We start from the raw sequence: 27,051 nt of genomic DNA, 5'->3' as shown, positions 1-27,051 counted from the left end.
GGAGTCAAGAGATCAGAATAGTCACTCTGTAAAAAGAAAGGTGAAGAATTGGAGCCATTGATTCTGTGTCTACCACATCTGTACTTAGATAAAATCCCTAGAAGAGGAGGAAGGAAATATCTATGATTTGACCATAAAAGATACAAACTTGTGACAGAAAAATAAAATCACATTGCTTGCACACCCAGGATTCTGAATTGGGATTTGACAGAATATTACAATAGGAGCATAAGCAAAATGCAAAAGGAACTCAAAAAAGAACCCCATTCTGACATCAGAATGACATCACGAGGCGACATTTGATGAATGTCCTATGGAAGATGAGTAGGATTTCAAACAACTGAGTCTTAAGCAAAAGCACAGAATCATGAAAATCATTCTTGAAATGGCAAAGATTTCTGTGGCTGGATCATGGGATTTATTGAGTGGAGCGATTTCTCCTCAGGAGACCAGACACATGTGAGCTATGCGAATCTACGGAAGTGTTATTATCTTTCTATTTTTTCCTCTCTTATATAAAGGACTATAGTTCAGGAACTGTGCAAGAGGAGGAATGTGCGTATGTTGGGGTGGGGGTAGATAGGGGAGGTCTGGAATGGATCATTCATTTCAAACTCCAAAGAGCTGACTGAGAGAAGACATAGGGAGAGCAGACAGAGAAACCAGTAAAGCCGGGAAAAGATTAGAGAAAACCACAAGAAGACCTGTTTAACCCTAATTTCCATAGTGTCTCTGATGAAGATGTAATATTAATTGTTTCACAGTTCATCAGAGATCTATGTGAGATCTTAAATCTGAGATATAAGCCAGTTAAAAACAAACATTCCACTTGAGTGGCATTTTAATAACACAAAGGTTAAAAGGAAAAAGAAAAAAATTGCACAGCAGTAACTATCATCACTTTAAAGCTGCATAAAATTTTCAGAGGCTGGAACAACCACCAAATCAGGAATTCAAACCGCACCCTGGGAAGGCTGGGCTTCCTTTTGTTAAAAAGAAAACCCGAAGATCTCTGAGGTTAGTTACCAGGCAGTAAAAATCAAAAGTCCAAACTCCCCTCTAAGCACTGGAATATTTGCCATGTGGACCCACACCCACCTGGGACATTGCCCAAAGCCCAAGAAAGTACCATCCGTGTCTTTCTCTGGGGACTATTTCCACAGAAAGCTTCTTACGTCTCTTCCTTGACGTCTCACAAAATAGAGAAAAAGGAAAGGAGAAAAAATATGCCTAAGGAAAGACCAACTGTAAAGAAGATTTTGATTTTGGCATTGCTTTGAAAGGTTCCACCTACTTCCTGAACCCATGGAATGCTTATTATTGAACCAACATCATAAGGAGGGCATGGCTTCAGCTTCAAAAAGACTGCACCATATGCAAAAACATAGAATAAATGGATAAATAATAATTATTGAACTCCTTCTGTGTGCCAGAAATGGTACTGAGAATTCTACATGTGACTCAAAGATGCTGACAAAGATTTTATAAAGTAAGTATTTTTATTATCCCCATTTTATAGATGAGAAAGCTGAGGCAGAAACAGGTTGTGTATCTTTTCCAAGGTTGTCAATGATAAGAAAGTAGCCGAGTCTGGATTCAGTCCCAGCAGTCTGATTCCAGGGCTCATCTGCTCATGTGCTATGTTCACTGACTATTAGAGAATAAATTAGAAATAACGTCACCCTTACATTAAATTTTCCAAAGAATATAAAAAGAGAGAACACTTTCCAACTCATTTTATGAGATAAGAGAATTCATATGAATAAATAAGAAAAAGATAACCCAAAAGAGAAATGAGATTTCATAAAAGATATCTAAATGTGTTTTTTTTAAAAGAAAGGAAAAGGACCCACATATTTTTAAAGTGCTCAATGTCATTACTCATCAGGGAAATACAAATTAACGACACAACATGTCCACCAGAATGATTACAAGTAAAAAGACTGACAAGACCAGGAGCTGATGAGTACATAAAAACAAGAGGAACTCTTGATATGGTCACTTTGGAGAAGAGTTTAGAAGTATCTACCATAGGTAAACACATAAAATGCCCTATGAACCAGAAATTCCACTCCTAGGTTTTTACTCAGCAGAAATTCACGTGTGCACCAAAAGACATGTACAAAAATGTGTTTGTGGCACCTTTATTCATAAAAGCCCAAAACTGACAACAACCTAAATAATTATTAATAGTGTAATAGAAAAATTGTGATATATTTATACTGGGAAGTACTACACAGCAATAAAAATAATCTGCTGTACACAATAATTTGAATAAATCTCACAAATTACAATGTTGAGCAAGAAAGAAGCCAGGCATAAAAGTGGGCATACTATCTAATTCCATTTATACATTGTTCTAAAATATGCAAAACAGATCTATGGTGACAGAAGTTAGAAAAATACTTACTCTCTGGGAAGTGTTTGTAGCGACTGATGAAAGAAGAAGGATGTTGGGAATGCTTTATTTGTTGATGGGGCATTGGTTACATGGTTGTATCCACTTACTGTTTCAAATACAGTTTCAGAAGTAACACCTTGGTGAGAGAGAAGGTGGTTCAAATTTGTGGTATGTGTACCTTAAGTGAAAGTGGTTCAACCAGGTACAGGGACATTAAGCAGATTAAATGTCAAAATCAGCTAAATATCCATAGCATCATTATTGAGAATTAATAAAATTTAATGAAATTAAATTTTTAAGATTTAATGAAATTAAATTTTAAAAATTGAATTTAAAATTTTTTAAAACATTTAATGAAATTAATTAAATTTAATCTGCTTAATGTATGAAACAAATGTGAAGTCCTGAGAATAAAAAGATGAAAAGACAAACTTCCTATCAGCAAATTGTTCACCAAACTGAAAAAGAGGTATAAAAATAATCTATTTCAACAAAGTCTGCTGTCTTGGAATTAGGCAAGTAGTTTCGAGAGTTTAGGGGACTGAGGGAAGGCTCTCTAGAAGTGGCAACACTCAAACCTTGTGAGTTTTGCAGGAGAAAGGGCTTCATCAGCTCTTCATCAGCCCATCCATCAGGTGGGAGAGGGAGGGGATATGGGCTAAGGTATTTGAAACAGTTGACTGCATTTGCAAAACAGGACACTGGGAGAAAACATTGTGAATTATAGGAACATTAGGTAGGTAGGTATAACCAGAGCTGAAAATGCAAGACAGAAATACAGGTCAGGCTGGCAAGTAAGGGTCTCTTATTCCATTTTGGATTTTTATCCTGTGGAACATTGGAGCTATTGGAGCTATTGAAGAATTTTTATTTAATCTAATGTGAAGGGTAGATGGGAGGAAAGTAAGACTGGGAAGATAAGGTAGGAGGTTTTTATAAAAATTCAGGAATATATGTCAGGTTTTACTAAACAATTCAAAATCTTAGTGGCTTACAACAGCAAAATTAGTTTCTTACTTACAGGTCTATGGGTCAGCCATGGTCTATTTTAGCTTGGCTGGGCTGGGGCAGGCTTGGCTCCAGACTACATAGGCAGACTCATGTGTGCTCCATGAGTTTTCCATTTCCAAATCCATGATGAAAGAGCAATATCTTCTCTGTTCTTCTATTGATAGAAGGCAGGAGTACAGGGAGGTAGTAGGGATGAGCAGAAACATGCAGTATTTCCTAAAGCCTCTACTCACAGCTGGCACAGCAGCCCTTCTATCCACCTTCCACCAGCCAGGGTCTCATGGCCAAGCTCAGTGTCTACAGGACACAGTAGGATTCTCTACCCATAGGGAGAAGAAAGAGAGAATGAACACTTGCTGAACATATTAGCTCAATTGACCACACGAAGCAAAAGATTATGAACGCCTAAACTAAGGCAGACAGAATAGAAATAAACAAGAGGGGATTAAGAAACTGAGACTGTAGCCAGATTCTGTTATCCTAGCTATTCTGGCTGGACAGAGATGGACTGTCTTGTGAGGAAACTAGGAAATTAGTCCAGAAGTTTTAACTCAAGGAAGTGCCTGAATAGAGTTGGGTAGCCAATCTAAATCAATTAACTAATTTGAAAACATTAGCCCAAGATGAGGAATTCAAGGGCAAAACTTCTCAAAGGGAGACAATGAGAGAGAAGAATTTAAATAAGTGGTGGGAGATGGGGTCAGTAACAATCTTGTTCTTATTCCAGTCCTTCAGGAAATGAGCATCCTGGGAGCTCTCAGAAGGCAGCCCCAGAACAGAGAAAGCATGACAAGATAGAAGTAATAGGAATGGGAGATGTTAGGATGACGCGCAGCTGAGCCGACTAACAAATTAGGTGAATACTAGGGTCCTGCTGAATTATGGAACATAGAACAAGTGAGTTTCAGAAAAAAATGATGGTAAGTTCAATTTGGTTTGATTTTTAAATCTGAGCCATCTAAGTGAACATGCCTCTCCTGGAGAGTTGACTATCAGACCATAGAGCTCCTTCGTTTGTCTTTCACATTGTTTTCACATTCTAGAATTCCCTTTCTCTCCTCTGTCATGCATCCAAAGTCTAAGATTTTCATGATCATTTATACTTCCAATGCTGTCTTTCTTCTCTGAGCTGCTTACATTTGAAATTACCATGCCTCATTTAAAGTGGGTCATTTGTGTTACATATACCCAGGCACATGTGTGTGCACACATAACAATTTTGTACCCAAAAGTATACTGTAAGTTACATAATGACAAGGCCTTATGTGACTTTTGAATCCCCTACAGAACTTAGGACGGTACTAGAAATATTTTGAAACCTAACTAAAATATGCAGTGGATAAGTAACTATTTCATAGTACTTTAATGACCTAGTTTGAACATTTGAGATAATTCTTATTCTTCAAACACTTATCCTGGTGTGTATCTCGATGACTACATCTTTGTGCAATAAACAGTTGTTGAAATTTTAACCTTGATTCATATTAAGTGGCAGATAAAAGTTAGCCTAGATTAAAAATTAGGCCATAATAATCAATAATCGAGAGTCTCAAGAGTTGACAAGTTGTTTTTTCCAAAATGGCAGATTAGAGGCTTTTAGCACATTCCGGCTACTTGAAAATAGCAAGATAGTACATAAAGTTCAACTTTGTGAGCTTTCATTTAAAAAGAAAAATGGGAATCCCCCAGAATTATGAAGGACACCCAGATCCTGGAGAAGAGAATACTGACAGATAGCCCCCATAACAGCATCAGGCTGAAAAAAATGAGTGAATCCCAATATGTAGGAAACACAGAAAGCCTCCCTCTGTGATTATCTTTCTACTGGGGATCTGAGCAACCCAGACCAAGGGAGAACACTTTGTCTCCCTCAAGTTCTGGAGCTAACTTGGGGATAGACTTGGAGACGCTGTAAGGGAAAGACACCAGGAAAAGCTGCAGACGTTTCTCTAGACTCATAACTGAGAGCAGGGCGCCATTTTTAATGGCATTAGTAGGAATATAAATTAGTTCAGCCACTTTGGAAGGTAGTCTGAAGATTTTTCAAAAAAACTTGAAAGAACTACCATTTGACCCAACAATTCCATCACTGGATTTATACCCAAAAGAAAACAAATCTTTCTACCAAAAAGACACATACGCTTGCATGTTCATCACAGCACTAATTACAATAGCAAAGACATGGAATCAACCTAGGTGGCCATCAACAGTGGACCGGATTCTTAAAATCTAGTACATACACACCATGGAACACTACACAGCCATAAAAAAGAACAGAATCATGTCCTTTGCAGCAACATGGATGCAGCTAGAGTCCATTACCATAAGTGACAAAGGAGCAGAAAATCACATACTGCATGTTCTTACTTATAAGTGGGAGCTAAACATTGGGTATTGATGGACATAAAAACGGCAACAACAGAAACCAGGTACTACTGGTATGGGGAGCACGGAAAGTGGCAAGAATTGAAAGACTAAGTATTGGGTACTATGCTCAGTACCTAAGTGACAGGATCAATTGTACCCAAACCTCAGTATCATACACTATACTCAGGTAACAAACCTGCTCATGTACCCCCTGAATTTAAAATGAAAAAAAAAAAAAAGGTGACAAGTCTGAATGGTCAACTACTGTGTGATTTCTTTCCAAGCAGATACCAATTAAAAGAAATAATACATGTCACAAGTGTAAAAGCATCCAGAAAAACTAGGTATTTTCTTAAAAGTGTTTTTGATCCTTTACATACTTTAAATCCAAGTTACTGTCCATTTTATGAGAGAAGGAAGTATAGAGAGTAACTGATAAGCTCAAACTTACGCAGCTTTTTGTTTGGAAGCAGGAGTAGAAGACAGGTCTCTAACTTTCAGACCAGAGCACTAAGACCAAGTGAGTATAAACTCCTAACCAGCTGTTTGATCCCAGTAGGGCAGGAATAAAAGATACAGTTGGGGCAGCTAAAATTAAAGGGAATGTTTTTAAATCTTTTAGTTCCTTTTTTAAAGGTAGGCTTTGAAAAACTTCATTTTGTGAGATATTCATTGGGGACCTGGAAAACTGCTCTTAGCATTTTAACATAAATTAAAAATCATTTAAGCAGACCTCTATTCAGCTCTTGCCAACTGCACATTTATTTTTCTGGTAAAGGAGGCTTTGCTGTTGCAAATGAAGGGGAAATGAAGGCATTAGAGTTTGGGCATATCAGTGAAAAAAAAAAAAAGTGAATGTGGATGTTGGATTAAGTTGCTCTCATGGCTGCAATTCCATTTATCTGGGCAAGGAATTTGCCCCCCAACCAGGTACTCTTTAAAACATTCTCTGAAAACTGAAGTCGCTGTGTAGAATCTGGAGTTGCTGCAGGTGTTTCTTAAAAGCTCATTAGCCCTCCAAAGAACTGTGAAAATAAAATCACTCCAGACCTAATGAGAGTCAGAGAGCAAGGTGGTCAGGGAAGAGCTACGTTAGGAGGGAGCTGTTTCCATTGCACCTGTATTGAGAGGTGGGTGACCTCCATGAAGCTTGTAAGCTTAGTTCCATTTTGAATAAGCAACTGAAAGAGTGGGGGATGGGAATGGAGAAATGAAGGATAAAACATTACTTGCTAATTCTAAACATATGTAGCCTGCACATTGGTGAGCTGAGGTTGGCAAAGGGTAAAACAAAATCTTACTGCACTGCTTTCCTCAGTGACAGCTATATTTGTTGATTTTTCCATTGGCACCCAGCTTTTTGAGTCTCCATTTTCTTAATTCTGAAACAACAGAGGGCAGTCATCTCTCATGGCTGAATACAGCACTTGACATCTATGTTTTCATATAGAGAAGATCATCCTCTGTGGGCCTGCAAAACATCTGTCTCACTCAGGCCTACCGAGTAGAGAAATTTATATATTCACAGTCTGGTGGGTTCAAAGACCACAGGCTACGCCTCTTCCTTTCCTTCTTGGCTTCTTCCATTTCCTAAAGCACAACCAGAATCTGAATAGAATATGGCACATAAGGTTCTTCTCCACCCATTTCCTCCTATTAATAGAACATGGCAAAGGAAAAATTCCATGAATGTCAACAGCTAACTCAATTATAAAGATAGCCCACCTGGAGTGAAAATCAATCAGTAGCCTCCCCTTTTAGAAGGTGAAAGAGAAGGCAGGAAGGGATGTCACAAATTACAGTATCATGGAACGTGAGAATAACATGAACCAGGAAGCTGCATGTTCTGCAGAACTAAGAAGACAAGGTACATCCTATGAAAAGTAATGTAGCCGAAAAACTTCTTTTTCACTGTGCTTAAGCTAGGACTGGCTGGGAAATAAAGCAGCTTTGTGAATATTTTATTAGTCCTTTCTTATGGGTGAAGTACTTCTTGTAGCAAAACTTTTATTAATTAAAAATGAGCTTTAAGAGAATAAGTTTCCTTACTTCTCCCTATACCTCTCCTGCCAAATCTTGTCCCAGTAGGTTATGAGAGAACCCAAATCACTAACTGTGTCCCATTTAAAGTATTATAAACTTTGTCTTCTTCGAAGGTACGGAGCAGAAATATTGTCCAAAGTGAGCAGTCTGTAAGCTGCTTGGGAGTGAGTACCATCCATATTCAACTCAATATTTAGCAAGCACTGACATTGTCTGTGAATATATTTCAATTTGTATCAACTAATATTTATAGAGAATACACACTGTCCAAAATATGTTATTAACATAACATGGGACACAAAGATAATTAAGAAATGTATCCCTATTCCCAAGGTCTTTCTACAATAGAAGAAGGTGATTAGAGATGTGCAAATATTACAGTAATGCCAGGTGAAATAGGAGAAGTATCATGAAAGAAGTACAAATCATGAAAGAATTTTAAAGGAGAGAAAAAGCCTCTCTTTCTGGAGGTATCTGATATGGTTTGGCTCTGTTCCCACTCAAATCTCATGTCAGATCGTAATCCTCAGTATTGGATGAGGAGCCTGGGAGCAAGTAATTGAATCATGGGGGTGGTTTCTGATGGTTTTTAGCACAATCCTCCTAGTGCTGTCTTGTGACAGAGTTCCCAAGACATCTGGTTGTTTGAAAGTATGTAGCACTTCCCACTTTGTTCTCTCTCCTGCCAGCCATGTGAAGATGCATCTACTTCCCCTTTGCCTTCCGCCATGACTGTAAGCTTTATGAGGCCTCCCTAGAAGCAGAAGCCTGCATAGCCTGCAGAATCATTAGCCGATTAAACTTCTTTTCTTTATAAATTTCCCAGTCTCAAGCATGTCTCTAGAGCAGTGTGAGAATAGATTAATACAGTATTCCTGAAAGCTAATTAGACACAATGATTTTTTAGATAACCCTGGCAGATCAACAGGATTTAAACAGGCAGAGCCGAAAAGAGCAAATTGCTTAGTGTGACATGAGTACAGAGAAGAATGAATCTGGTTGGCCAAGAAAAAGAAAAGTGAGTGTTAAGGCTGGAAAGGTGGATTCAGTCTAACAGTGTTTTCTCAAGTTGCGGGTTATGAATGGATAAATATTATCTGTTGGTATTCGATATCTATTCGCAGTCCTTTCTATTCTATATTCTGGTCCCATATGTCAAGCTCTAGAAAGCTAAATATTACATGTGCAAGGCGCTTTTGCAGTTTAGGTTCATATATGATTTAGATTCTGACAATGAGATGTGTTCTTGTAGAGTCTGGAAGGCAGAAAGGAGATGCGAGTCAGTGGTGTGCCACAGTGTCAGCTAACAAGATTGAAAATTTGAAAGACATTTCAGAGAGGGTTTCAGGAGTCCATTTTTCTGAGGTTTTGTAGGGAATCTCCAAAGTGAAAGATAAGACAATGTGGCTTGAAAACCCTACAGCTACGAAAAAGGTAGTATTCGATAGGCCCTTTCCATTCAGAAGTCAATGTGTATGAGTTCGATATCTGAGTGTGCTCCTCTTATCCATCTACCAATTGTGTCAGTTATCTAGCACCTTAATATTGTTATAAAACAAACTACATCAAAATTTAGTGGCTTAAAACGAAAGTCATTTATAATTGTTTTATCAGTCAACTGGGAACTTACTATTCTGGAATAGTCTCAGCTGAGAAAACTCAGCTCTTTTTCACATGGTGTCATATCTTCCAGCAACCTAATATTGTACAAGATTTGGAAAAAGAAACAATCACACAGCACATTTTTCAGCTTCTTCTTCAGTCAAATTATCTTTTATCTTATTGACCAATGCAAGTCTCACTGCTAAGCCCAACAACGGATAAAAATGGACTATAAAGTTATAAGTCAAAGTGTATAGATAATGGCAGCCATTAAGTGGGACCATTCATGTAACTATCTACCAAAGTGAGTACATGTTAAAGCTGCCAGTTTTTAGTAAGGCCTAGAATAAGAGAAGTCTCTGAAAGCCAGTGGCGGCTGCAATTCAAGAAGCTCTGGCTTTACGACCCAGTACATGTAATGATTTATAAATTGTTGCAGATGCAGATAATATACAGACACTCCAGCAAGTGTTGATAGGTAAATCCTAAAATTATCAGAGCAAGCTATTTCCCTCTTGAGAAATATGTATTTACCAAATACTCTTGCTACATTGCAACCTCTCCATAAACTAATACACACGGCCTTATGAGGTGTTCCCTATAACTAGTTGACTGAAGAAGAAGAAGAAAGAAGTGTCAGTTTGGTTTGTAGCTGGAACCAGCTAAAATTGAACTGCTGCATATTAAAGCCCCCACTTAGAAGTAGCCCAATACAAGGACAATCAGAAAAATCAATATGTTCAATTAGCAAAATTTTATGTATTTTTTTTAATCTTTTTTTTTTTTTTCAGAGACAATTTTAGTTGAAAGAAAAATCAGAGGAAGGTTTAAAGCTCACTTGATCTGGTAGAAATATAAACCTCAGGGAATATCCACACAGGCATCCATACTTGTCCTGTGGCACAAATGCAGAACCACCGTGCGCAAACAACAGGAAATGTATAAGTCACATGACATGCAAAGCGAAAACAAGGAAGCAGACTTGTCCTCAAGGTGGAAAGTCCACGTGGCTGTGCAAAGCCATTTCTTAACATACATAGAGAAAGCAGGATAGAAAGACATAAAGAGAGAGAAGCCATGCATGAGGGGTCGGATGTCTCCAGCTGAAGAAGGTGAGGCATAGGACAGTATCCAGGTCATGGCACCAAATATGTTAGTGGTGGAAGAGATCTGAGTTAAACCAAGTTATCAGTGGCTCATCTGTATGGGTCTGTAGCAACTTCAATTCTTGCCTCTTCAGAAGACAGAATTCAACTAAGGGGCATAAAGCAGAAGGAAGGCTTAGGCAAGCTTCAGAGCAGAAGTGAAAGTTTATTAAAAAGTTTTGGCCTAGCCAGGTGGCTCACGCTTCTAATCCCAGCACTTTGGGAGGTGGAGACAGGCATGACAAAGCAAGACTCCATCCAAAAAAAAAAAAAATTTTTTTGTTTTGTTTTGTTTTGTTTTGTTTTGTTTTGTTTTGTTTTGTTTTTGAGACGGAATTTCCCTCTTGTTACCCAGGCTGGAGTGCAGTGGCGCGATCTCGGCTCACCGCAACCTCCGCCTCCCGGGTTCAGGCGATTCTCCTGCCTCAGCCTCCTGAGTCGCTGGGATTACAGGCAGGCGCCACCATGCCCAGCTAATTTTTTGTAGTTTTAGTAGAGACGGGGTTTCACCATGTTGACCAGGATGGTCTCGATCTCTTGACCTCGTGATCCACCCGCCTCGGCCTCCCACAGTGCTGGGATTACAGGCTTGAGCCACAGCGCCCGGCCCCCCAAAAAAAGTTTTTAAAGCAGTAAGGAAAGGAAAGGAAAGAAAGAAAAGAAGGAAAGTACCACTTGGAAGAGGGCAAGCAGGCAACTTGAGAAACCAAGTACACCCAATGAGCAAACTTTAAATAGTGCATCTGGCTCTACACTTTGCCTGAAAGGAGAGAGAGAAAGGTTTGAATCTACAGTCCATGCAAAAGAGCTAATGATTTCCCATCCAGACAGTCATGGATGGGAAAGAAAAAGGATTAGAGAATTAGTTGTGAGAAAGTCTGGAGAAAAGACCTATTGATGGACTCCTCAGAATGGCAGAGTAGAAGAATATTTATGTTCCACTGAATTCTCACCACAGGCTTCTCCATTGAGAAGACGGCTACTTAATGAGGAGGAAAAAACCTGTTCTGTGGATTTCATTTAGGCTTTTTCACTGGCTACCCTAGGCCTTGGTCAATAAGCATAGAAACTTAATGGCATAATAGCAGAGATGGAAGTGATGCATGACGCAGCAGCATGAACTTTCTCTCACCAAGGAAGATGTAGAAAATGATACTAATGAATACTTGCTACATCAAGGAAACAGCAGAAACACACACACACGCACACACACACACGCACACACACACACGGTGGGGGTGGGAGGAGACAGAGAGAGAACGAGATGTGAGAATATTGTGTCCATAAAATAGATCAGGTATGGTATGGAAAAAAGTAAAATTATTTTAGAAATAATTAGAAATTTAAAGTATAACTATTGATTTAAATAATTCAACTTATAGGCTAAATAGAAGAATGGAAAAAATATGAATATCAAATAACTTAGCTGGAAAGTTGAGATTAAAAAATTATCCCAAAACACAATAGTAATATAGTACAAAGATATATGAGTAGAAAAATGGAGACATAAAATACAGAGGTAAGAGTTATAATATTCAAAAAACAGCCCGAATAACCAAAGCAATCCTAAGCAAAAAGAATACAGCCGGAGGCATCACACTACCTGACTTTAAACTGCACTACAAAGCTATAGTACCTAAAACAGCATGGCACTGGTACAAATAGAGACACATAGGCAAATGTAACAGGTTAAAGAACCCAGAAATAATGGTGGTACACTTACATCTGATCTTTGACAAACCTGATAAAAACAAGCAATGGGAAAAGGACACCTTATTCAGTAAATGCTGCTGGGATAACTGTCTAGCCATATGCAGAAGATTGAAACTGGATCTATTCCTTACATCATATATAAAAATCAACTCAAGATGGATTAAAGATTTGAATATAAAACTCAAAACTATAAAAACCCTAAACTAGGAATACCATTCTGCACATTAGACATGGCAAAGATTTCATGACAGAAGTGCCAAAAGCAATTGCAACAAAAACAAAAATTGACAAATGGTGTCTAATTAAACTAAAGAACTGCTGCACAGCAAAAGAAACTATCAACAGTATAAACAGAATAGAAGAAAATATTCTCAAACTATGCATCTGATAATGGTCTAATATCCAGAATCTGTAAGGAACTTAAACAAATTGATAAGAAAAAACACCATCATTTAAAAGTGAGCAAAGGACATAAACAGATACTTTTTTACAGAAGACACACATGGAGCCAACAAACATATGAAAAAATGCTTAACATTGCTAATTATTACAGAAATGCAAATCAAAACCACAATGAGATACCATCTCCCACAAGTCACAATGGCTACTACTGAAAAGTCAAAAAAAAAACATGTTGGTAAGGTTGTAGAGAAAAGGGAACCCTTATACACTGCTGATGGAAATGTGAATTAGTTCAGCCATTATGGAAAGCAGTTTGGCAATTTCTCAAAATACTAAAATAGAGTTACCATTCTGTCAAGCAGTCCCATTATTGGGTATATTCTAAATGGAATATGAATTAATCTACCCTAAAAATACGTGCACTTGTATGTTCATTATAGCATTATTCACAATAACAAATACATGGAATCAACCTAAATGTCCGTCAGTGATAAACTGGATAAAGAAAATGTGGCACATATACACTGTGGAATATATGCAGCCATAAAAAAGAATGAAATCATCTCATTTGCAGCAACATGGATGAAACTGGAGCCCATTATCCTAAGCAAACTAATGTAGGAACAGAAAACCAAATACCACATGTTCTCATTTATAAGTTGGAGCTAAACATTGAGTACACATGGACACAGAGGGGAACAACTGATAGTGAAGTCTTCTTTAGGGTGGAGGGAGGGAGTAAGATAAGGATCCAAAAACTACCTATTGGTACTCTACTTTTTACCCAGGTGACAAAATAATCTGTATGCCAAACCCCTATGACACCAAATTTATATTATAACAAACCTGCACATGTACCCCTGAACCTAAAATAAAAGATAAAAATAAGTAAATAGAAAAAATGATGTGGGAAAAATGTTTAATCATAAGAACTCATATACAAATTTATGCCAAACAAATCTAAAAATTAGTTGAAATAAATTATTTAGTAGGAAAAGTTGAGTAAGCAAAGTTGACTCAAAAAAGAGCTGACACTCTAAGACCAATAACTATAAAAAACTTTAGAGGAAATCAAAACTCTAGAAATGGCACAATGCCCAGACAATCTTATGGGCACATTGTATTAAACCTACAAAAATCCTGTGAGTTCGTGAAGTGAAAGAAAAAAAAGAGACCAAAAAAAAACAAAAAAAACAAAAAAAACCCTACAAAGAACAGATCATTACTGTATTATTTACCCTGTTACAGAACATAGAAAAAGATGGAATGTTTTCAGCTCATTCTACAAATTTAACATCACTCTGAATCATAACCAGATAAAAATAGAAAGAAAGAAACCCACCCAAAAACCCAAAGATAAATAGAGGCAAAAATCTCCCCAAAAATACTGAAATTATTTTCTTCATTATACTTTTAAGTTCTGGGATACATGGGCAGAACATGCAAGTTTGTTACATACGTATACATGTGCCATGGTAGTTTGCTGCGCCCATCAACCCATCATGTAGATTAAATATTTCTCCTAATGCCATCCCTTCCCTAGTCTCCCACTTCTCCAACAGACCTAGTGTGTGATGTTCCCCTCCCTGTGTCCATGTGTTCTCATTGTTCAACTCCCACTTATGAGTGAGAACATGCAGTGTTTGCTTTTCTGTTGCTGTATTAGTTTGCTGAGAATGATGGTTTCCAGCTTCATCCATGTCCCTGCAAAGGACTTGAACTCATCCTTTATTATGACTGCATAGTATTCCATGGTGTATATATGCCACATTTTTCAAATCCAGTCTATCATTGATGGGCATTTGGGTCAGTTCCAAATCTTTGCTATTGTGCACAGTACTGCAATAAACATACGTGTGCATGTGTCTTTATAGTAGAATGATTTTTAATCCTTTGGGTATATACCAGTAATGGGATTGCTAGGTCAAATGAAATTTCTGGATCTAGATTCTTGAGGAATCACCACACTGTCTACAGTGTAAAAGCTTTCCTATTTTCCCACATCCTCTCCAGCATCTGTTGTTTCCTGATTTCTTAATCATCACCATTCTAACTGGCATGAGATGGTATCTCACTGTGGGCTTGATTTGCATTTCTCTAATGATTAGTGATGATGAGCTTTTTTCATATATTTGTTGGCCACATAAATGTCTTCTTTTGAAAAGTATCTGTTCATATCCTTAACTCACTTTTGGATGGGGTTTTTTTTTCTTGTAGATATGTTTAAAATCCTTATAGATTCTAGATATTAGCCCTTCGTTGGATGGATAGATTGCAAAAATTTTCTCCCGTTCTGTAGGTTGCCTGTTCACTCTAATGATAGTTTCTTTAGCTGTACAGAAGCTCTTTAGTTTAATTAGATCCCATTTGTCAATTTTGGCATTTGTTGACATTAGTTTTGGTGTTTGAGCCGTGAAGTCTTTGCCCGTGACTATGTGCTGAATTGCACTGCCTAGGTTTTCTTCTAGGGTTTTTGTGGTTTTAAGTCTTACATTTAAGTCTTTAATCCATCTTGAGTTAATTCTTGTATAAGGTATAAAGAAGGGGTCCGGTTTCGGTTTTGTGCATATGGCTAGCCAGTTTTCTCAACACCATTTATTAAATAAAGAATCCTTTCTCCATTGCTTGTTTTTGTCAGATTTCTTGAAGATCATATGGTTGTAGATGTATGGCATTATTTCTGAGGCCTCTGTTCTGTTTCTTTGGTCTATATATTTGTTTTGGTACCCATACCATGCTGTTTTGGTTACTATAGCCTTATAGTATAGTTTGAAGTCAGGTAGCAGGATGCCACCAGCTTTGTTTTTTTGCTTAGAATCGTCCTGGCTATACAGGTTCTTTTTTGGTTCCATATGAAATTTAAAGTAGTTTTTTCTAATTCTGAGAAAGAAGTCAATGGTTGCTTGATGTGGATAGCATTGAATCTACAAATTACTTTGGGCAGTATGGCCATTTTCACGATATTGATTCTCCCTATCCATGAGTATGGAATGTTTTTTCATTTGTTTGTATCCTCTCTTATTTTCTGTAGCAGTGATTTGTAGTTATCCTTGAAGAGGTTCTTCACATCCTCTGTAAGTTGTATTCCTAGGTATTTTATTCGCTTTGTAACATGTAATCCATCACATAAACTGAACCAATGACAAAAACCACATGATTAATTCAATAGATGCAGAAAAGACCTTTGATAGAATTCAATGCTGCTTCATGCTAAAAACTCTCAATGAACTAGGTATCGATGAAACATATCTCAAAATAATAAGAACTATTTATGACAAACCCACAGCCAATATCATACTGAATGGGCAAAAGCTGGAAGCATTCCCTTTGAAAACTGGCACAATAAAAACATGCCCTCTCTCACCACTCCTATTCAATGTAGTATTAGAAGTTCTGGCCAGGGCAATCAGACAAGAGAAAGAATAAAGGGCATTCAAATAGGAAGAGAGGAAGTCAAATTGTCTCGGAAGACAGGAAGTCAAATTGTCTCGGAAGAGAGGAAGTCAAATTGTCTCTGTTTGCAGATGATATAATTGTATATTTAGAAAACCCCATTGTCTCAACCCAAAATCTCCTTAAGCTGATAAGCAACTTCAGCAAAGTCTCAGGATACAAAATCAATGCGCAAAAATCACACGCATTCCAATATAGCAATAATAGACAGACAGAGAGCTAATATTGGAAATTTTAACTCAGTAGTGCATTAAGAGAATTATAGCATGAACTAGAAGTCTTTTTCATGGAAATGCTAGGATAGGTTAACATTAGTCTGTCTTTTAGTGTAATTTACTACACCAAGAGCTTAAAAAAGAAAAAAAATTATATTATTACCTTAATACACAAGAAAAGACACTTGCTATAACTTAATGATCACTATTGTTAAGAAAAGCTTTTCTTCAGCAAACTGTTATATTGGGGTTCAGGGGTTCAGGGTGCCCTCAGCTCCCCTGAGAGCTTTCTCCATGTTCTTGGCCTCCTGCCCCCACAAGAATGAGAGAGTGCACCATGGTGCAGTGTGCAGTAAATGCCAGACTCAAAAGTGTTTGTAGAAAGTGATTTATTTATAGAGAGAGAGAGAAACTGGAGAAGGAGAGAGAAGGAAACAACTAACTCTCACATGGAGTGAGAGAATCCAGCAAGATGGAATCCAGGAGAGGAAAGCAGCTTCCACACTGAGTGGAGGGGAACTGAGAGAGAAAGATGGAGTTTAGCAGAGGAATAGTAGCTTCCACACTGGGTGGAAGTGGACACCAGAGGGAAAAGAGAGCCCCTACTATGTGGGAGGGGATTCCAGAGAGGTGGAAATTCTGTGTGGGTGAAGGAGCAGGGAAATTTATCCTAGGAGAAATTCCCACCTCCCCAAGTTCCTTTGGCCAATAAAAGGAGTTCCTTTAAACTTCCACTGGGGTGATTGACTCTTAGTTTCTTCCCACGCCAGTGAAATTCAAACATAAACACATAAACCGTTAAATCTCCTGGATGGAGAGAGATGGGAGGGGGTCACCACACTGGGAAGTTCTTGTCCTTAAAACTACGCCCCCTTGTGGACCCTGAAGGAGAACACATTCCCTCAAAACTGAGAGAAGCTACCACCAGAAACCTATATGATACTTCTGATGAATCATTAAGACTATTTCATTGAAGTTTAAAACAAGAGGAAGGTTCTGTTACTCTCTCAGTGGGAACAATTCCAACAAAGCAAGGTAGCAAATCAAGATAACAGGAAGATACAGGATCCAGGAAGCAGGAGATACAACACAGAATAGAGGCAAAGGAAATCCTCAGGATTACTGTGAAGGAAAATCCAGAGTGATAAATATGCAGCAAATCTAGAAAGTAAGGTACAGGAGGTTGAATGATTACTGGAAGGATAATTTTAAAAAAAATTAAACCGATAGGACAGTGTTAAAATTCATTGCAAAGATATGTAGGCTTCAGGCAGAGAGTTTTCATACAAATTAGTAACATATTTACAAAAGGTAAGCAAAGAAAAAAATGAATTAATGATGTATCCTGAACAGGGAGTCTTAAATATATATATATAGCATGCTATATGACTCAGTTGAAAGTTCTGCTTATAATCACTGGGCTGGTGCAGTGGCTCATGCCTGTAATCCCATCACTTTGGGAGGCCATGACAGGTGATCATTTAAGGTCAGGAGTTCGAGACCAGCCTGGCCAACATGGTGAAATCACGTCTCTACTAAAAATACAAAAATTAGCCCTGCATGCTGGGTGTGCCTGTAATCCCAGCTACTCAAGAGGCTGGGGCAGGAGCATCACTTGAACCCGGGAGGCAGAGGTTGCAGCAAGCTAATATTGTGCCACTGAACTCCAGCCTGGGTGAAAAGAGCAAGACTCCATCAAAAATGAAAAATACAGTTATAATAATATATACTGAATATTGATTTAACTAAAATTGTGATATCAATTGTTTAGGAATATGGGGGAGAGCATATATGAGAGAGGTACTTCCTAATCTTCCATCATAGGAAGTCAATAAATAATATTTAAAATTGAAAAAATTTAAAAGTAGTAATATAAGCAAGATATTTACAAATGTAAGTGTAAAAAAAAAAAACAGAAAAAAATACCTATGAGAATTAAAAGCGGTTGCCACGGAGGAGTGTCAGAGGCGGAGAAGGGTGCAGCAAGTACTGCTGTTTTCTGTGTCGTGTAAAACAAATTTACCTACTTAAGATACCTTCATATATTCCCTTAGTAAAAATTAAAACTAAATTTAGATTTTAAAAAAGAATGACAGGATCCAGTAAGAATGTAGAAAAACATATATACTCTTAGACCTGATATCCAGGAGAATAACTTAGTACAGGCTTTCTAGAGAGCATGTTGGCAGCAATATCAAAATTTCAAATACTCTTATTATTTAATCCAACAATTCTTCCTCTGATAAATTATTTTAAGTAAACACCAGGGCATATGTAAAGATTTACCTCAAAGGGTGTTCACAGCTTCATATTTTAAAATACTCGAATATTCTGACTATTCATGTACATTAATAAGGACAGATTAAGTACATTAAATACTTCCATACAGTGGAATACCTGCAGACTTTTACAATCATGACATAAAGTAGTGGTTTCAAATCATGTTTTTGGAAGTCTATATTCATTTCTTAGGGCTTCCATAACAAAGTACCAAAATCTAGGTGGCTTCAAAAAACAGAAATCTATTGTCTTACAGTTGTTGGCTAGAACTCTTAGATCAAGGTGTCAGCAGGCTTGGTTCCATCTGAGGGCTGTGATGGAGAATTTCTTTCATGCTTCTCTCCTACTTCTTGTGTTGGCTGGCAATCTTTGGGGTTTTTGGCTTGTAGATGCACCACTCTGATCTCTGCCTTCATCTTTACCTGGCGGTCTTCCTGTGCATGTACCTGTGTCTGTGTCCAGATTACCCCTTTTTGTAGCGACACCAGTCATGTTGGATTAGGGTCCACCCTGATAACTCATCTTAACCTGATCATCTGCAAATACCCTGTAAGCATTTGGTCACATTCAAAAGAACTAGGGGGTAGGACTTCGACATCTTTTTACGAGATACAATTCAATCCATAACAGAATTGTGGGGTCTCTGAGGGGTGCCTCAAAAACTATTGCAACTAGCTGTTGGTCTCAGCTGGTGAGTTCTGGAGACTTCCCTTGACCACTTAAATTAGAAATGTTCCAATTTTTATAAATTAATATTCTGAAAGTTCATATAAAGTTTCCACAATTTAAAATGCTTAAAAGCATTTTAATATATAAAACTATATTTATGTATGTCCCAAATATATTGCTAATAAACATAAGCAGTTTGCAAGCATGCAAATCTGTTCCCAATTCTATGTAAGTTTTAAAAATCACCATCTATATCTACCGTGCTTATATTTAGATTGATATCATTTTGGTACAATATATCCCCAAAATATTCACAGTATTAACAGGGCTACAATTTATCAAGTTCTCTTTATATTCGTCTTCATACTTTTCTGTATTGTATAGTTTTTTGCAATGCTATATCTTGTAATTTTAAAAAGACTATATTATTAAAGAGAAAAAAAAGGTGGCCAGGTGTGGTGGCTCATGCCTGTAATGCTAGGACTTTGGGAGGCCAAGGCAGGCAGATGGCTTGAGCCCAGGAGTTCATGAGCAGCCCAGGCAACATAGCAAAACCCCATCTCTACAAAAATAAAACTAGAAATAGAAAAGAACATGACATTCAGTAAATACATGTTGGCAAATTGATCAATATAATTTTATTAGTCTGGCTTGGCTTATAAGAATTTCAAACAGAGGGAATTTGCATAGTTATTCAAGTTCTACTCTTCAGAACATCAATCCTTGCCATTCAAATCGTACTGATGCTGTCTAATGAAAGTAAGCCTGCAAACCCAAGTCTAGTCATAGATGAATAAATAAACACAATGTGGTACATACATACAATGCAATGTTATTCAGCCTTTAAAAACGAGAAAATTCTGATACATAGTACAACATGGATGAGCCTTGAAGACATTATGTTAAGTGAAACAAGCCAGTCACAAAAGGACACATGCTGTACGATTCCACTTACATGAGATATTTTAAAGCAGTCAAATTCATAGACGCCAAAAGTATAATGGTAGTTACTAGGGACTGGGGGCAGGGGGAAATGAGGACTTGTTGAATGAGTGTGGAGTTTCAGTTTTGCAAGAATAAAAAAAGTTCTGGAGATGGGTGGTGGTTAAGGTTGCATAACAATGTGAGTGCGCTGAAAACCACTGAGCTGTACACTTAAAAATGGTTAAAATGGGCCGGGCGCAGTGGCTCATGCCTGTAATTCCAGCACATTGGGAGGCCAAGGAAGATGGATCACCTGAGGTCAGGAGTTCAAGACCAGCCTGGCCAACGTGGTGAAACCCCGTCTCCACTAATATACAAAAAAAAATTAGCCAGGGGTGGTGGTGCACGCCATAATCCCAGCTACTTGGGAAGCTGAGGCAGGAGAACAGCTTGAACCCAGGAAGCAGAGGTTTCAGTGAGCCGAGATCGCACCATTGCAGTCCAGCCTGGGTGACAAGAGCAAAACTCCATCTCCAAACAACAACAACAAAAAATGTAAACAATGGTTAAATGATGACTCTTGTGCATAGTTTACCACAATTAAAAAATAAACGATTAAAAAATTTGATCTTAAAACACTTCAAGGTAATGTGTACCTATCTGACATTCATTTTTAATATAATAAGCTTATTTACCTATTATTTTTAATTAATGAATCATTATGACATAATCCCCATTTTCGTCATCCCCATCAGCATCAAAGTACTGAGAAAACCAGTTGTACACTTTATTCTGAAGATCACTTTTCATTTTCTTTATACAGGCAGCATAAATACTTTTTGGAGAAAAACACTGTGAGGATCGTTGAGAAAGTCCTTATTTGGAATACTTAGCTGGACTTACCTAAACTGAACTTTCCCCTTCTTGACCCAGAGCAACCTCTGCCAAGCCCACCACCCTCTACCTCCCACGCTACGAAAGATCGAACAAGATAATCAGAAAAGCCACCCAAGAAAAGGACAAGGGAGAATCAGTTACATGTCCAGCAAGCCAGGGAACAAGAAAACCTAAATGTGTTCCAGTTCTCTAGTTTCACCTTAAAGGCAAAGAACTGTAGATGCTTGTGAGGAGCTCTTCAAAGCCTAAATTCATAGCCTCTCTACGAGGGAGGTTACCAGCATCTGAAGAAAAACAACCACTACCAGAAAAGCTCTTCTTTGTTTTCATTCTTTGCAGTCCTTCAGGAAACTCTTGATAACGTGAAATGTTATTACTGCAAATGTTGGCTCAGGCAAGTTTACTCTAGAGTCTGGCTATCACTGACTGTTCGCAAAATAAAATCATTTTTAAAGCCTACAAGGAAAGCCAAGAGCAAACCACAAATCAGAAAACCACCAAGGCGGGCTGGCCTCATTGCCAGAGTTTAATGTGATCTAATGGGAGGACAACAAGATGTGAGAATTTGATTTTACGATGTTCCATGTAACATTTGGCAATACGGAGGGGTCGGGCCCAACTTCCCCATTCTTAAGCAAACATTTGCAGTAATGTTTCACTTTCTCATCAGTTTTAATTCTGTCAACGAGAGGGTAGAGATTGAGCCTGCCCTATTCATTTTAAAAATGCTGTCTGCTTTGGATGGTCATAGATTTGCTTAATATCCATTTGTATACGATGAAGATGGGCAGGTGGGGAAGGGGCCAGGAAAATAGGATGAAGCTATTTAGTGGCAGTGTGTCAACTGGACTGTCACTCTCTTTTGCACTGGTGATTTATTCCATGGGTGGGAAGGGAGGGGAAGGGCTAACTTAAGCAAAAACTAACCCCAATGAGAAAGAGTTAGATCTGGGCTGAATCAGGTTGCCCAGTCTCACACCAAATGGGACTGGAACTTAGATGGAGCTCTATTTCCCATCACTCATTTTTTTAAAAAAAGAAATAAAATGGTAGCAACACAAGAAATGCTTTGCATATGTCAAATTAACAACTTAGGACACTATGGCATAAAGAAAGTCAGTCAGGAAATCCCATATAAGGGCACATGAGCAATGAAAAATACATTAAAGTCACATATTTCATGCTGCTTTTATTTCTGTTGCCAGACAATGGAATGAGTATCAGATCTCTTTTTTACCTTCTTTCAGAATAATACAACCCTACCAATACCAAACTCCTACTTATGCTGTCATTTTTATAGCAGTTACAACATTGACCCAGTGAAGAAATGTGAAACCCAAAGAGCCAAGTTTCTTAAAGCAACAGTTTGCTAAGGGAAGTGTAAGAAATCCAAGAGTCTAGGAAAAAATTACTAGAACTGCTATTTCTATTGACTTTTAGGCTAAACACTGAGAAGAAAAGAAAGCCTAACTAAGAGTTAAAATCTGAATGACACCAGGTGTCCTCTTCTGGTGCAGATATAGAGAGTTACCTCTCACCCGCCACCTGTGGACTGTGAGTCTTCCTGAAGGAAGGCTAAGGGCTCAACAGTGCTGAGGGTGTGTTAGGGGTAGCATCAGTTCAGGCAGGTTGGGCTGCAGTAACACATAGACCAAGCAGGTAATGTCTCAACACGATAGGAAGTTAGTTCTTGCTTAGCTAACATTCTGGTGATGAGATCAGCAGGACAGCTCAAGACATGCCATCACTCAGAGGAGGCCCTGCCAACTTCCGCTTATGGTCAGCATAGCCACCTGCATCGCTTCCTGCAGGAAGAAGGAAGAACCAAGTAGAATCACTTCTAGGAGGCTTTTTATGGGACCAGACTGGAAGTGGTACACATTATTGAAGCTCATCTTCCATTGGTCATGACTCAGTCTCAGAGCCAGCCCTAACCACAAGGCAAGCCAGGAAATGTAGCCTGGTTATTTGCTCAAGAAGAGGAAACGAATTATGGTGAACAGCCAGCAGTTTCTACCACAGGTGTCCTCATCCATTCAGTGGATTGCAATGTATTGCAGTCTACATGTTCCCCTTTCACAGATTTAACCATTTTAATACAATTTAACCTTATAAAATGAACAGGTAGCTGAAAAAATATTCCTACTACAAAGTCAAAAATTGAAGGTAATAATAATACAAACACAAGCCAACCACAAGAAAAGAACAGAGGTAAAGTCTCATAAACTATTCGTTAGCCATAACGTGAGTTTTTTTTTTTTTAAGACTATTAAATTATTTCTGGAAAGAAGTCAAACCAATTACTTTCCAAAAATTTAAGTTTATTTGAAATACAGATTTATATCACTTTTGTAATAATGAACTTTATACACCATATATACCTGAAACATGGCTAATAAGAATGTGAACATATCAAAATTAGCAAAAAAGTTTAAGTAGCCATAAAATAAACATGGAGAAAAGCCTCTGTAATTTTATGTGCAGTTTAAAATCATATTATACTTAATCTATTATTTTGAAAAATTGTACTAAGCTTGATGAGAGATGTTTAGAGGTCTCCTTTGAGATTTCTCATTAAATAATAAAGCACAAAAGGCTACATACCGCTGGGTTCTCATTTTTTCTTCACTCCATAATTAAAAATGGCAAAATAACAGATGTAAAACAATCTGGCAATGGGCTGGGTGCGGTGGTTCACACCTGTTATCCTAGCACTCTGGAATGCCATGGCGAGCAGATCACTTGAGACCAGGAGTTTAAGACCAGCCCGTGAAACATGGCAAACCCCATCTTTACTAAAAATGTAAAAATTATCTGGACATGGTGTCACACACTTATAATCCCAGCCACTCAGGTGGTTGAGGCACAAGAATCACTTGAACCTGGAAGGCAGAGTTTGCAGTGAGCTGAGATTGCACCACTGCACTCCAGCCTGGGCAACAGAGCAAGACTCTATCTCAGAAGGAAAAAAACCTGGCAACAAAATTGTATTCCTTGTTAATATAGAAAAAATGCTGAAGTTTTAAGAAATAATTAAAATAGGCAGTGTTGGGAGGTTGATTTACAGGTGAATGAAAGTACAGGTCTCCAGTGTATCTCAGTTTATGGTATTTTCTAGATCCTGTTTCAATAGTTAAATATATAATGATTTGTGTGCATGTGTGTGTGCACGCATGTACCTCTGCGTATACCAGAAAAAGATATGCACTAAAGAATGTATCTTCTCAAAAATCACTTAATATTTATAGAGCACATGCTCCTTACCCTCATGTAGTTTTTATTACAGTAGCAATAGTCAATCTAGCAACAACAATATTTTAAGAGAAAATTGTGTAAGTGTATCAATGATGGAGCAACTACTTCGATGGAATATTTTAAAAGGTTTTTGGAATAAGTTTACTGAGGCAGCATAAATGAAATTTTTTTGCTTCACCATTCATAGGCAAGCTATTGTAACAAAATGCTACAAAACATTACTCATAAGGTTAATTTTAGAAAAACTAGAACTTTCAAATAAAGAAAAGTCAAATACCTGATACCCATAAGGATGAATACTATCAGAAAACAAACCAGAAAATAGCAAGTATTGGCAAGGATGCGGAGATAGTATATCCTTGGGCACTACTGGCAGAAATATAAAAAGTTACAGTTGTTATGGAAAACAATATAGTAGTTCCTCAAAAAATTGAAAATTGATTACTATATGATGTATAATTTCTACTTCTGGGTGTATACCCAAAGGAATTGAAAGCTGGGTCCTGAAGAGCTATTTGTACACCCATGTTCATAGCACCATCATTCACGAAAGCCATAAGGTGGAAGCAACCCACGGGCCATCAACAGATGAACAAATAAGCAAAATGTGATATATATACATACAATGGAATAGTGTTCAACCTTAAAAAAGAAAGTTCTGACACATGCTATAGTATGGATGAGCCTTAAGGACATTATGCCAAATGAAATAAGCCAATAACAGAAAGATAAATACTGTATGATTCCACTGATATGTATACCGATACCAGTGAAATTCACAGAGACAGAAAACAAAAGGGTAGTTATCAGGGACGAGGGAGAAGGAGGAATGGACAGTTGTTTAATAGGTATAGAGTATCGCTCTTACAAGATCCATATAATTCTGGAGATTGGTTATCCAACAATGTGAATATACTTAATGTTAATGAACTGTACATTTAAAAATTGCTAAAATGGTAAATGTGTATTATGAGTATTTTACTATAATTATTAATTTTTTTAATGTAGGGGACTCTACAGTTTGATAGTCAGATATGCAGCAACCATGAAAATATTTTCTAACACTCAGAGTTTGCTGATATTTAAAAAATAAGGAACAGAAACACACACCATCTATTTTCAAGGTAAAGATATTTTCACAACGAACTTAACTATTATTTGAAAGAAATTCAAGCTACGCTAAGAACATTTTGAAAACAAATTTAAAGTGTTTTCATCACTGTGTGGGTTATTGCAGATAATTATACAATTTAATTAACAATTTCAAAATTGAACCCTTACACTTAGAAATATTAAGCTATTTAATAGTTTATCAAAGAGTTTTAATGATTTAGAATTTAATTGGTAAAATAACAACAAGCAACTCCCAATTAGTTTGTAAGAACAAGTGGTTAACATCAGGGAAGATAAAAAATTTTATCCAAATTTCAACAAAAGTTTCTGCATAATTGAAATATAGGATAGAAAAATGATCATCATGATTTAGTAAGCCTACTCAATGATGGGTGCCTTCCATTTAGATCTTCAAATACTTATAAGGGATCTTTTTAAGATAAGGCAGCCAAATTTCAAAAACTGTCAAATTGTGGACTCATTATATGCAGAGTTTTAAGCTAGGATTTTAAAAACATATTGAAGCATATTAAATCACACAGTTCTCAGTAATGAGAGCAAAAAAGGCTTGGTATCACAAGCAAAAAACAATTAAAATAATTTTAAAGTATTTTTTCTTTCATCTATTTTAAGCCTATGTTACTTCTCTCTTATAAAGTACATGATATATTGGTACATAGCATATGCATATAATACAAATTAATTTTGTTTATACATAAAAATGTTTATTAATATGGATATAAAATACAGAGATCATTTGTCTAAAATGTCTTTGAAATCAGTTAGGAAGAAATCTATAAACTTTGTTTTAAAAAGCAAATGCTCTAAAATTGCAATATGGAAGAGCAAGTTTATATATATGAGAAAGGCTTTTCTTTGTATAGAAGCAAGATGCCACAAGACTAATTCTCATCCACTGAAATTATGTAGGTATAGTTCTTCCTTAGAGTAATGCAATCAATTCATTTTATTCATAGGAATATTATGTAGTTCTGTTGTCCTTAAGTGCCATCCAGAAGAGAATTCTAAGTATAAATCTACAGTCAAGAATAACACTTTGATAGCGAAATAACATTGTACACATAGATTTTCCCTTTGAATATTTAATGTACTTGTGCTTTCCGACACATACTAAAATATGGATGAGACTTAAGGACATTATGCTTCCTTAAATCTGTTTGAAATGTGATGAAACATATTTAAGTAAACAATCACATATATAAACACTGTATTAATGCTTTTTATCATCTGACCCCTCCCTTCATGTAAAACTACTGCAGAAGGAAAAACATTTTATCACAAAACAGCTATATCATTCCCTTTATTTAGAATGTCTTTCCTTTCTTCTTTCATTTTATCTGAGTTTTCTCTGTAATTTGGTGTCCACTTTCAAGAAAATTGTATTCAACAACTATTTAACTATACTACATGCTTCTGTGGTAGATTGATTGCAAAAATGGCCCTGTTTTCTATATCTACGTTTTCTTCGCAATGTGGCTTTGCACTTCCTCTCATTAGAAAGTGGAGTATATTGTCCCACCTCTTGAATATGGACTAGCTT

The 27,051-nt window shown here is 37.2% G+C and overlaps 1 long non-coding RNA gene across 1 annotated transcript; it reads left to right on the top strand.

The window, feature by feature from the left end:
- Positions 1 to 231: 231 nt before the first annotated feature.
- On the top strand, positions 232 to 23,723 carry LOC116528998. Its single transcript, XR_004259326.1, has 2 exons — positions 232 to 459; positions 21,049 to 23,723. It is a non-coding gene; the product is annotated as an uncharacterized LOC116528998 (long non-coding RNA).
- Positions 23,724 to 27,051: the final 3,328 nt, after the last annotated feature.

This window comes from Sapajus apella, unplaced genomic scaffold, assembly GCF_009761245.1.
Source record: "Sapajus apella isolate SASKATOON/1434 unplaced genomic scaffold, GSC_monkey_1.0 scaffold61, whole genome shotgun sequence".
NCBI lineage: Eukaryota > Metazoa > Chordata > Mammalia > Primates > Cebidae > Sapajus > Sapajus apella.
Note: the sequence above shows the minus strand (reverse complement) of the source record. Positions and strands in the feature narration are given on the sequence as shown.